Source organism: Cebidichthys violaceus, unplaced genomic scaffold (assembly GCF_023349555.1).
Source record: "Cebidichthys violaceus isolate CVI_PGR_0920_01 unplaced genomic scaffold, fCebVio1.0.p SCAF_3, whole genome shotgun sequence".
Classification (NCBI taxonomy): domain Eukaryota; kingdom Metazoa; phylum Chordata; class Actinopteri; order Perciformes; family Stichaeidae; genus Cebidichthys; species Cebidichthys violaceus.
Window position 1 is genome coordinate 16,189,664 of NW_027176483.1, and position 13,890 is coordinate 16,203,553.

Here is a 13,890-nt window from a genome sequence, read left to right on the forward strand (position 1 = left end):
TTGTGACACAGACAGCATCGTCTTCACATCGAAGGGTGATGATGTGGTACCGCCCCTCGGATCGTATCTTGGTGACCTCACAGACGAGCTAAACGATGGTGATGTGTGTGGCCTCCCTGAGGAAGATTACATCACAGAGTTTGTCTCGGGGGTCCAAAAGTGTTATGCCTACAACACTGTTCAGGGCAAAACTCAGGTCAAATGCAAGGGCGTAACATTAAATGCAAAAAATGCCTCAGTTGTCACACCCGAGTCACTGGTTGGTCTAGTCCACTCCTTTGTAGCCAATCAGGGCACCAATGCACACATGATGACGGTGTGTGACACCATCAAAAGGGATAAAAAGAGGTTCCATCTTAAAAATGAGACCGTTTTTAAGAAAGTCCAGGTGGTGTACAATAAGCGCAGGGTGCTGTCTGATTATACCACCCTCTCTTATGGATACTGATCCGGGTTTTGATGTGAGGTTACAGCATCCTTTTAGTTTGGTGGTGAGCGGCCCCTCAAATTGTGGAAAGACTTTTTTTGTCAAGGATATTATTGAAAATGCCTCGAGGGTTATTTCACACCGTTTTGATAATGTAGTTTACATTTACTCCTGTTGGTAACCTTTATATAACCAACTCCTTCAAATAAGAGACATCAACTTTGTAGAAGGGTTACCAGACTCTCTGTGTGACGACGTGCTGCTGCCTCCAAACAAAAACAATCTGCTCATCATAGATGATTTGATGAACGACGTCAGTCATAACATCAAAGTTCAGAATGTTTTTACCAAATATGTGCATCATAGAAATCTCAGTTGTATATATTTAGTACAAAATGTATTTATTCAAGGTAAGGCTAGTCGTACTATTAGTTTAAACACAAACTATCTCATTTTGTTTAAAAATCCCCGTGATAAATACCAGATTACCCTGTTGGCCAGACAGATGTTTCCTGGTAATACTAAATATTTTTTAGAGGCATTTAATGACGCCACCTCCCCTTCCTACAGGTATCTCCTCATAGATTATAAAGCAAAGACCCCTGATCATTTGAGACTCAGAACAGCTTCGCTATCAGAGCAGCCGGTTGCATATATCCCTAAAAAACAAAAGAGCTAACAATGTCGTCACGCATGCAGAGGAATTTGTCTCTGTTGGAATTGATATATAAATCGTCGCCGCATGTGAGGCGGGTCATTGTGAGTAATGCAAACGTAGACTTTATTAACTCTCTGTGTGAGATAGCTCTCAACGTGTTGAGAGGTAATATCCCTTTGACTGACAAACAATTGTAATGTTCAGAAATTTCTCAAACAGAGGGGAAGAAGGCCATAGAGGAGAAGAAGCAGCAGCCCCCCCCCCCCCCCCCCCCTTTGCACTCTTTGTTCCATCAGCAAGCAGGGCAGGAGTCAGCAGGTCCAGGTTAAAATCAAAAGTATTTAATATTATTAACAGAAGCCAAAACAATCACAAACCAAATTACACTACTGATAGTCAAATATTTCAAGAAATATGAGACCCCGTTCATACCACAGGACAGATTGATGTATCTGCCCCATGGTACAAAGGAAGTCTGATTCTCTCAGGGGACAAACAGCTCCTCTGTCCCCCCAGAGTTACATTCCTCAACCTATCGATCAGCTCCACGATTGGCTGAAGTCCAATGAGCTCCTCCTTGGATCCTGAGCCATTGTCCTGGGCAGACACCTCAGTGAACTACCCTCTTCCCCCGCAGATTTACACCTTCTGACATTCCTCAAACCCCCATCACAGACACTCAATATACATTCAATGACCACACTCTTTGGTTTAACACTACCTAAGTAAACACACTGTGACACATAATATCCAGCACTAGGAATGCTTTAAAACTTAAAATACCTCACACAGTACAAGCTTTTAAGGAAGAGAAAGGCTCTTATCAGACTGATTGCCAATAAAAAAGTCAAACTTACAAAGAAGAAGAAAACTCTCAATCATACAGGAGGATTTTTACTGCCACTATTAGGGGCCGCTATTCCCTTTATAATTAGCCTTATCAACCTAGGGAATTAACTATGGAGCACACCCAAAAAATGTTTTTGGTCCCCCAGCATCAGTTGGATGCATTAAAGCAACAGACACATCAACACCAGATGCAGCAGCCTCCACCTCAGGACCAAAACTCTGGTTCTATAAGACAAGTGGTTGAAAATGATCTGGACAGAGCCATAACTGATGTATTGAACATGCCTGATACAGACATGTATGAGAAGGATAAAAAATATGCTAGTATTTTACAGAGATGCTTGGCTATGGTGAGACAGGGTGAACGTGAAAAGAACATGTTGACCTTATCACTGCCCCCCGATGACAGTAAGGGGCTCTCAAGTCTCCTCGTTTCTCAGGGTGATGATACCACTAAGGCCGAGGAACAAAAGGACCTGATTGTAGGGTGTGTTATAAAACACATGCCTAAAAAGAGCAAGAAAAATGCTCAATACATTTTGGATTCCTTAACTCGTGCTAAAAAAAAAAAAACTATATCAGACTGTTTGAGAAATTCACTGGAAGCCGATGTAAAAGTAATAATCATAGGACATTTATTCTTGCAAGAAGGAGACAGGGTTGTACACATACAAATCAATGTGTCAAGACTGCTCAGAGGTTCAACTCCAAGCCACTGGGTTATATAGTTGTAAACATACATGCACACAAGTCACAAGACGGCCCATAACAGGCTCCCTTCACATGAGATAACAAACAGGCTTTACATCAACACAGGGAAGAGAAGCACATGGTATCTTGGACACTCTGTTCTCACACTAAGGTCACTCTTGGTGACAGAGAAAACCATGGTTGTAGTTTAGCTCTAGGGCAGAAGCTAAACTTACATTTCCCCCATGGCAGGTTAATTCCCTGAACATGCGATCACCTGCCTTCCCTAAGTCAACCAGTCAGCCCACATGTGACAGGGCCTCGTGTGCAGACCATATCTTCGATGTCAAATAGGAGAAAGATAATTAGACTTAAATTTTCCTCCAACATGGACCGATCAGGGTGAAATTATCACAGATAACCACCAGGTTAGAGGTTCACACCTGTATGATTTAGTGAAAAGTGTCACTGCAGCACATAATGTTTTAGACAGTTCTAGACCTACTGGTTGGGGATTTTTTAAAAAAAGCATTAGCTGATTTAAATTTACCGCTATCTGCCATCCCCAACACAAAGGTGCGTAGGGCTATTGCAGAATTTAAAATGAATGATGCTGTTAATGATGATTATACTGATGATGATGAGGGGGTTACACGCTCTGGTAAGAGGCATTTTATGCCCATTGGTAGACCTGTCGGTCTGTCCAGGCTGAACCGCTCTCTAGATGCTTCACTCTTGTATAGCCCATCACTTAAGACATCAAAATCAAAAAAGAGGAGGTCTGATACATGGCTAGGTTTTTGATATTGTTTTTTCTGATTTATGTGTTTCTCTACACCTCTGACATATTGAATATATTTTAATATTTAGTTTTTTCCTCTATGCTGTGCAGCAGCGCATGTACACAAGTTTGAGTGTGTGTGTGTGTGTGTGTGTGTGTGTGTGTGTGTGTGTGTGTGTGTGTGTGTGTATTCCATGAAACAGCTGAATAAAATAGCTTTTTCTTTTTGATGTTGCTGTTAATGTTGTATTCCCTGCAAATTTGTGAAATAAAAATGATTTTCTTTGTTGATAAAGTTGTATTCTATATTTATTTATTTTTTCAAAAAGTTATCCATGCTACATCACACTGAATCATTAGATTACACGTTGTACACAAGCAAAATGATCCCCACTGTCACGGAGGGAACTCTTGATGAGGACTCGGACGCAGGTGTTAAGGTTCAACTGACGATCTTTTATTTCCAACAAAAAGGCTCAGGGAAATCCCTGGAAACAAAACCTCTTTTAGCGAGGCAGGAAAAAATAACTAACAAAGCAGAACTAAAAACTCCAATTTAACTCAAAGAGCAGTAAAGTTAAAAACGGCAAAAGCCAAACCAAAAATCACTTCGCAAGGAAGGTATAATACTACAAATAAAAAAGCTCTGATTCAACTCAAAGAGCTGAATGATCAAAATGGCAAAATGCAAAACAAAGTCGCTCTTACAGAGGAAACTAGAAACGAGAAACAAGAACGGGACAGACAATACTAAGGCTTGGACTTGCTGATCACATAAGGCGGGTGTGCAAGGCAAAAGGACATGACACACTGGCACAGGACAAGGGGAGACGCAGACTATAAGTACACATGAGGGAAGTGGGGGAGCAGGTGGAGACAATCAGGAATCAGGGAAGACAATCAGACTGGTGACACATGAGGAAGGGCAAGGAACCTGAAACGAGAGGAGAGTTAATTTCCAAAATAAAACAGGAAGTCACAAAACAAACGTGGAGACAGGACAAAAACCCAACTTGACATACAGGTGTGACACCCACAGCACACAGCAGGTTGTACATTGTTAACAAATCGGGTAACCATTGCATCATTATTAACAAGATTATTACCATACAGGTCTAACACACTTGAATAAGACATTCCTTTCTGTATGTACCATAGAAAAAACACACAGTGCTGTCCACATGTTGTAGCAAAATTATTCTGCACCTGTTTTTTAGAATAAGATATATCCATACAGTTGTTCTTGAGGAAATTAACTATTGTCTCTGGAAACATGACACTATCTGGAGGGTTCCCAAAACTGTCAAAGAAATAGCCGTTCCTGTGTTTTGTAGTATAGATAGCCAACCAATGCTCACCCGGCATTTCGGTTAGAAGGGTGGGTGTTTACAATCAACATAGCAGGGTATTTACACACAGGGGGCTTTTGGGAGCTGATCGCTTGCTAGGACCCCCATGAAATCTGTACCATTAATAATTCGCTTTCTAACAGCACTGGTCAATTCTATGGTATTCATAGTGTTTTAGTAGTAACCCAGTAACACTTGGCGTCTGTTTGATATCTCGATAACCGAGTCAAAAACAGCATAGCATATGAGATTAACTGTGCGGGGTAGGGGCACTCTGAAACGGGCTTCCATTCACACATTCCCGGTTTTAATTAGCGATACATTCCCTGCGCTTCCGTCGTCGGGTTCCAGATTAAGACAGAACAGGGTGTAGCCGTCCCCAAAATCACCACAAGTCACAGCTAACGATCTGTCTTTTAAATGACGACCTGTTGTCTGTATCATTTGGTAATATTCTCTGGCGTAGTGGCCTCTCTGGAAGAGTGGTTGAAAAGGTTTCGCCGGATAAGAATGCCCATCGACATGTAGACTGATATACTCTGTATCATAGTGTCCAAAATTAAAGGGATTACGTGCATAGCTCCCTGTATAACCCTCATTGTCGACAAAACCTATAATGATGAATTTAGGGACCTGTCCTATGTAGACGTTTTCCTGGTTGAATACCCTCGTCCCAGCCAGGATGGAGAATGTTTTCAAAGCAACTCTGTCAATAGCATATTTAGCATTTGTATGCTGTAATGCCCTGCTGTGGGCCAGTCTGACTGGTGGGGCAACTGCCACTTTTTTCACAAATATACTAGCTGACACCTGTAAAGCCTGACACATCATATAATATTCAGATATAAAAATATTTTTTTTGTATTTACATATATGATATTTTTTTTTATCACATTTGATACATCAGGCATATTTGTCAATTTATTGATCACAACAATGTTTATTTTAGAAACAACAACTAATGATTTTCATTGCTTTTGGAACATTTGGAACATTTCAGTTGGTTTGGTTCTTATTTTTTCCAAACAGCAACCTTTTTACAACCTGTTTGTTTCGCCTCGTGGCAGGAAAAGCACAGTTTCTGTCCTTTTTCAGGCAAAATGGACTTTACATTTCCCACAGTAGACATGGGAGAAGTGATTGCCTGTGCATTGCTTGCATCTGATTGTTTACTCTGAATTTCTTTTTTTAAATTAATGAATTAATGAATTAACAATATAAAAAAGGTTATGATAGCCAAGGATTTTCTTTTTTATACATAAAAAACATACATTTTCACTCAATTTAGCTTACTACCTTTAATTACTTTTGCCTGCAGTGCAAGGAAACTCCACCAGATGGTAGCAGACATGTATAGGATTGTATACAACTGTTTTTTCAGGAAAGTATTGCTCATGTTAATTACGTAGAGGTCTCTGAAACTCACGTATCAAATATGATACAAATGGCGCTACAGGGTTTTAACACTGTATTCGTCAGCTGTGCCTGTCATCAGAGAGAATTCATTCTTAGAGCGCATGAATTTCAGAGAAATGTCAACACCGTTGAGTAATAGTTTTTCCTGAAAAAACAAATCTGCATGTATCGGTGTAATCAACTCCACTGTACGGCTTCCTCCGGTATACTTTCCTCGCTGCTCTAGTCCCTTATTGTCACTGTATTGGTTATTTTATATGTCTTTTAGCAACACCTAGTGGTGAATGTGAATAGCTGCACTGAACAGGAAGTGAGCTAACAGTAAATAGGAAGTGATGTTCAAAAAGTGCCGTGTGCCCATGGACTCATTGAGTGACCATCTCAACGTTCAATCTTTATAATCCTGTGTCTTGAAGTCCACAAAATCGGCTTCATCCGTAAGTGTGCTACTATTTACAGTTATATTAACATGTTTACATTCATATTTCTATGGTTCGATTACAGTATTGTTGATGATGTTAGTTTACTGTCAACTACACATGTATGTATTAGTATCTAGTGGTTAAATCATTAGTGCTTGTCTAAATGTTATTTGCTGTTGTGTCTCATCCTTCATGTATATTGAAATACATTTGAATGCCTGTTTGGTTTGTGCTAGTAGCATTTTATACTGATGTACTAGATATATTATTAAGTACTTTCAAAGGCATGTTGTGGATAGCAATCAATACACGACTTGTTGAATTGTTTTAAAAGCAATATTACATTTATTCAATTATAACAGGAATATTTAGTCCAGCAGTTAAACGTGCATGGACCTAGAATCTGCTCATAAGAACAGAAAAAGGGTGCTTAAACAGAGTGCGCAGCAGTGTTATGTATATTTCTGACAAATTATGTTATTGGTTCATTATGGTGGAGGCGGCTCTTGGTTTAGACTTTCTGAGGGCCTCATTGGAGCACAGGGATGTCCATCCCTCCAGGCTCACGGATTTCCAACCCTTCCTTGATACGCTATCAGTATGTGTGCATGATGTGCAACGTAGGCAGAAACCGGGTTCAGCTATGTGTCGCTGGCAATCAGAAGGTCAAACCTTGCTGGTCGAAACTAGGTCTACCGCAGGAAAGTCCTGGTTCCTGTTTCTATCAGTCTCGAGGCTAACCAGACATTGTTTTCACTCTTGCGACATGTTATTTGATGAATAGGCTTTAAGCTAAACCTTCGATGTGTCACTGTACTTTTCCATCGTGCAGACAGACGCTAGAATGCTCTGTCTGGAGTATTTGACCTTCTTCAGTGTTTTCCACATACATTTCTAAGCAATGAGCACAATAAAAGTGTGAGGTGTAACATTTAATGCTTATTTTGTTTTGGGCCTATGTGTTGTCGTTTCTTAATCAGTCATCAGTTACTATTTACAATAGGCACTTACTTTTTGTATTCTTGTGCTCTTTTTCATCTGCATACCATCAGATACAGTGACCAAGACAGAAAATCTTGACAGACTTTGCCCCATGCATAACAAACCCCACCCACTGAAGAAATGCAGAGGGTTCAGGAAAATGATTTTAGATGACAGAAAGCGATTCTTAAAAGAGAACAATATATGCTTTCGCTGCTGTGCTTCTACTACGCACCAGGCAAAATCCTGTGAAACTCCCATCAAATGTACAGAGTGTGACAGCAACAAACACCTCGCTGCTCTTCACCCTGGTCCTGCTCCGCAATCCCAGCCAGGTTTTTCCCTTTCCTCAGAGAACGGCGGGGAGAGGGAGGACACAAGGCAGCCAGATATCACATCTAGGTGTACCAAAGTATGTGGTGAGGAATTCAAAGGCAAATCCTGTTCAAAGATCTGCATTGTGAATGTGTATCCCAATGGTCATCGCAACCTACAGAGAAAAATGGATGCCATTTTAGATGACCAGAGCAATGTGTCATTAGCTCAATCAGAGTTTTTTGAAATGTTCAACATCGGCGGAGCAGCAGTGGCATACACACTCAACACCTGTGCGGGAGCGGTGGAAACAGCTGGCAGAAAAGCCCATGGATTCACAGTAGAATCTATTGATGGAAAAATAGACATCCCACTACCTACACTAACTGAGTGTAATGAAATCCCAAACAATAGAGCAGAGATCCCGACACCAGAAGCTGCGTACCACCACCATCACCTAAGACAGATAGCAACTGAAATCCCACCCCTTGATCCAGATGCTGACATCCTGCTGCTATTAGGAAGAGACATTATTAGGGCTCATAAGATTCGTAAACAGCACAATGGCCCTCACTATGCACCATATGCACAAAAGCTAGACCTTGGGTGGGTCATCATAGGGGATGTATGCCTAGGAGGCGCTCACAAGACAAACATAGTGGGTGCCTTGAAAACCTGCATCCTTGAAAATGGAAGACCAACTTGCCTTACTCCATGTGAGAATCAGATACGAGTGAAAGAAATCTATAGTATCGAAAGTAATGGCAAGAAACCTCTCCTGAACAAACTCACACAAAGTGCATCGATGGTATCAAAGATGGATAACCTTGGAAAAACGGTTTTCTGCACAACAGAGAATGACAACCTGCTCGCTCACTCTGTTGAGGATCTAGCCTTCCTTCAGATCATGGAACGGGAGTTGACACAAGATGACACAAACAGCTGGGTTGCTCCTCTCCCTTTCCGTCACCCACGGAGACGTCTTCCTAACAACAGAGACTATGCTCACAGCCGTCTAATGTCGGTGCGACAGATATTACAGAAAAAACCTGGAATGAAAGTGCACTTCACTGAGTTCATGCAAAAAATGCTAGACAATGAGCATGCTGAGCTTGCACCACCACTCAAAGAAGGGACAGAATGTTGGTACCTTTGGAGTTTACCACCCTCAAAAACCAGACCAGATTCGTGTGGTGTTTGATTCCAGTGCACAGTACGATGGAATCTCACTGAATGATGTGTTGCTTTCTGGACCAGACCTTAACAACAGCCTCATTGGAGTGCTTCTCAGATTCAGAAGAGAACCGGTTGCAGTGACAGCAGATATACGGCAAATGTTCTACTGTTTTGTGGTGCGCAAAGACTGCAGAGACTTCCTACAGTTCTTGTGGTACCAGGAAAATGATCTCAACCAGGAAGTGGTGGAGTACCGCATGCGAGTTCATGTTTTTGGGAACAGCCCATCACCTGCAGTGGCAATCTTTGGTCTGAGGAGGGCAGCAAAACGAGGAACACTATGGCAGTGATGCAAGGCACTTTGTTGAGAGGGATTTTTACGTCGATGATGGTCTTCGATCATTCGCAACTGAAGCTGAAGCCATCGATGTGATGCGTAGAACACAACGAATGTTGGCTGTGTCAAACATAATGCTGCACAAGATAGCCTCAAATCGAATCGAAGTGATGAATGCATTTCCGGCAGAGGAAAGAGCAAATGATATCAAAGACCTCAATCTCTCCATAGACGACTTGCCTGTCCAACGGAGCCTTGGAGTCAGCTGGAACATTATGTCTGACACTTTCACTTTCCATGTCCCTGAGGGTCAAAAACCATTCACACGCCAAGGTGTACTGTCAACAGTAAAGAGTCTGTTTGATCCACTGGGTTTCTTGGCTCCTGTCACTATTGAAGGCAGACTGCTCCTCAGAGAGTTTTCAACCCAAGATACAGAATGGGACACATGTCTTCCTGAGGCCAAAGCTGAAGATTGGAGAAGATGGCATGAATCACTGTCAGCACTAAAAGAGGTACATATCCCACGCAAATATGCATCTTTCTCCATTTCCAAAGCACAAAACACAGAACTGTGTGTCTTTTCTGATGCCTCTGTAAAAGCAATATCGGCAGTGGCTTACCTGAAGGTTACAAATGAGCATGGTCACAGTGAAGTAGGATTTGTCTTCGGAAAGTCCAAGCTCGCTCCCCAGCCTGAGCTGACAATCCCCAGGTTAGAGTTATGTGCAGCTGTATTGGCTGTTGAGATTGTAGAGCTAGTCATCAAAGAGATTGACCTGAAAGTGAATGCAATAACATTCTACACAGACAGCAAGGTTGTGTTAGGATACATACACAATGAAAGAAGAAGATTTTACATCTATGTGAGTAATCGCGTACAGCGTATTCAACAGTCAACACGGCCAGAGCAATGGAGTTATGTTCCCTCAGAGTTGAACCCAGCAGATCATGGGTCCCGATCTGTTCCAGCTGCTAAGCTTACAGACACCACATGGCTGACTGGACCAGCTTTCTTGACCAAGCAGAAAGGTTCAGTGGTCGACACTGAAGATAAGACGACATATGTCCTCGTAGATCCAGATTCTGATGCTGAGATTCGTGTCAACATAACATCACTCGGCACAAAAGTTACTGAAGACAAGCTGGGTTCAAAGAGGTTCGAGCATTTTTCTAATTGGAGCTTGCTCACCAAAGCTGTGGCCCGACTCTGTCACATAGCTCAATGCTTCTCTCTCCCATCAGGCAATCATGGCTGTGTTGGCTGGCACATGTGCAAGAAGGGGTTGTCAGTTGCTGACATCACCAAGGCAGAGCATGTCATCATAAAGTGTGTGCAACATGAAAGCTATTCAGAAGAGTTGAAATGCATTAAGTCAAACTGTGACCTCTCCAAAACCAGCCCTCTTCATAAACTTCAGCCAGTCATTGACAGTGAAGGCCTGCTGAGAATAGGTGGACGCATCAATCTGGCACAACTTGAAAAGTGTGAAGCCCATCCTATCATTATCCCGAGCCGTAACCACATAGCAACTCTGCTCGTCCGCCACCATCATGAATGTGTGAAACACCAGGGCAGACACTTCACTGAAGGTGCAATCCGTGCCAGTGGTCTGTGGATAGTAGGAGGAAAACGTCTCATCAGCAGATGCATTCACATGTGTGTCACATGCAAAAAGCTGCGAGGAAGAATGGAGCAACAACAAATGTCTGATCTACCTGCTGAACGTCTACAAGTAGACCCTCCATTTTCCTATGTGGGACTTGACGTTTTTGGGCCATGGGAAGTCATCACACATCGTACCAGGGCTGGCCAGGCCAGGGACAAAAGGTGGGCAGTTTTGTTTACATGCATGTCCACACGTGCAATTCATATCGAGGTAATCAAAACAATGACCTTCTCAAGCTTCATAAACGCCCTCAGGAGATTTTTCTCTATCAGAGGCTATGCGAAACAGCTTCGATCAGACTGTGGGACAAATTTTGTTGGAGCATTCAAGGAGCTAAAAATGGATTCACAATGTAATCGTGATTCAAGCGTAGAAGACTACCTCCTTCAACAAAAGTGTACCTGGGTTTTCAACCCTCCACACTCCTCTCATATGGGTGGCGCTTAGGAGCGCATGATTGGAGTCTCAAGGCGAATTGTAGATTGCATGCTCCTCCAAGTTGGACCTTTAAAACTCACCCATGAAGTGCTAATCACCTTTATGGCAGAGGTCAGCGCCATTGTGAATGCCAGGCCGTTAATTCCTGTATCCACTGACCCAGAGGCTCCCCTCATTCTAACCCCTTCCATGTTGCTGACACAGAAAACAGGCGCATAGTTCTGATGAAGGACAGTCAGACAAAAAGAAATCAATGGCCAATGGGAGTTGTTGTGAATGCTATTCCCAGTAAAGATGGACTGGTAAGAAAGGTAGAAGTCAAAGTGACAAGAAATCAGACGCTCAAGATATTCTCTAGACCCATATCTGAAGTGGTCCTGCTTTTCTCCCAGAAAGACAAGGAAACCCGAACAGGTTCTCATTCAACTTGCCAACCTCTACAACATGGGGATCAATAACAGAGCAGCTTAGTCAGGTGACATCATGGGAATGATGTGCCACACAGTCCACAGCTTGCTGAGGGCAAAGCCATAGGTGGGATGAGTTGCTGAGTGACAGCCCGGTAAACTCAATGTAAGACTGCAGTCCTATATTTGGTACAGTAGCAGTTCTCCTGTACAGACTCAGATGAGAAAGGACTGTGGGTTAATATGTACATAGTGGCATATTTCTTAATATGCCAGGCGGGGAGTGTATTGGTTATTTTATATATCTTTTAGCAACACCTAGTGGTGAATGTGAATAGCTGCACTGAACAGGAAGTGAGCTAACAGTAAATAGGAAGTGATGTTCAAAAAGTGCCGTGTGCCCATGGACTCATTGAGTGACCATCTCAACGTTCAATCTTTATAATCCTGTGTCTTGAAGTCCACAAAATCGGCTTCATCCGTAAGTGTGCTACTATTTACAGTTATATTAACATGTTTACATTCATATTTCTATGGTTTGATTACAGTATTGTTGATGATGTTAGTTTACTGTCAACTACACATGTATGTATTAGTATCTAGTGGTTAAATCATTAGTGCTTGTCTAAATGTTATTTGCTGTTGTGTCTCATCCTTCATGTATATTGAAATACATTTGAATGCCTGTTTGGTTTGTGCTAGTAGCATTTTATACTGATGTACTAGATATATTATTAAGTACTTTCAAAGGCACTTACTTTTTGTATTCTTGTGCTCTTTTTCAGTTTTACAAAAATATTACATATTTTCCTCCATTAAATTCTGCCAAATACAACAACCTGTCTGTTCCTTGGAGAATACGGTGCTGGAAAATATATTGTTAAAGCTGGCTGTATAGCTGAAAACTACGTTCCTGAAACAATTTTTAGTGAGGACAGCACAGTCACCCTCTATGGACGTGTCGTCCATATGACCCCCTGTGTCTTTACAAAACAGGCCCGTGCTGAACTGTGTATCCAGAGTGTCTTGTCCATAGTTAATCAAACACTCGATTATCCCCCGGTATGGGTATGTGTTTGAGGATTGTGTAATAAGTCTATCTCCCAGCATTATGTCGACCTGGGAGAACAGTGTGCATCCTGGGTAGTTTATAAACCCCACATCTGTTGAAATAGTTAAGTTTGTTCCGTCCGCTTTAGTGATTTTCACTCGCATAAACATATATGTGTCATTCAGATCAATGTCTTCTCCGCTAGATGATATATAAAACTCCAGGGGGCCTGTGTCTGTTATTGCTGATACGGGTGGGATTTCGATAAATGTAGATTTCTCGATGGTCGTCTAGGTGTATGGAATGGTGAACAGATCCAATTCCGTCTTCACGCATTCTGCAGATTGGTTATGAATGAGCGCCATCTTTTTTTTTTTTTTTCACCTTAAAATATGTCTTTTAACAAAATCTTGGAGCGTTTGTTCAGAGCTCTGCTGCGTCCGGCGCCCGCTTTCTTTTTGACAGCTCTCGGTTTTTTCCCCGCTGTTTTACGTTTTTTTGAGCCCGACTGGCTACGCCCCCTAGTAGAAGGAGGTCTTTTCAAAGCCCTGGATGTGTGCACTAACGTGCCCTGTCCCTCTTGCTTGTTTGAAAATGTGCCTTTAGCTATATTTGGCACCACGTCCCCGATTATATTAGTGGCTGCGGTCTTTAAATGAGGCTTGACCAGGCTGAACCCCCTTTTTAACAAAGGCACCGCCATCCTGAATAGACTACGAAACATTCCTCCTACGGCCATTGCCGTACTGCGTACTAGCACCCATAAAACCAGGTAAATCACCTCCGGCCTGGTTCATATAGTATGCCATATATCTGGCATTATCGCGAATGTATGGAGTATATGCCATATTTCCCTAAGAGTCTTTAGAAAAACTGTTTTATCGGTCTAAAGTGTATCTTGACAATCACTTTTCCATGTGAAA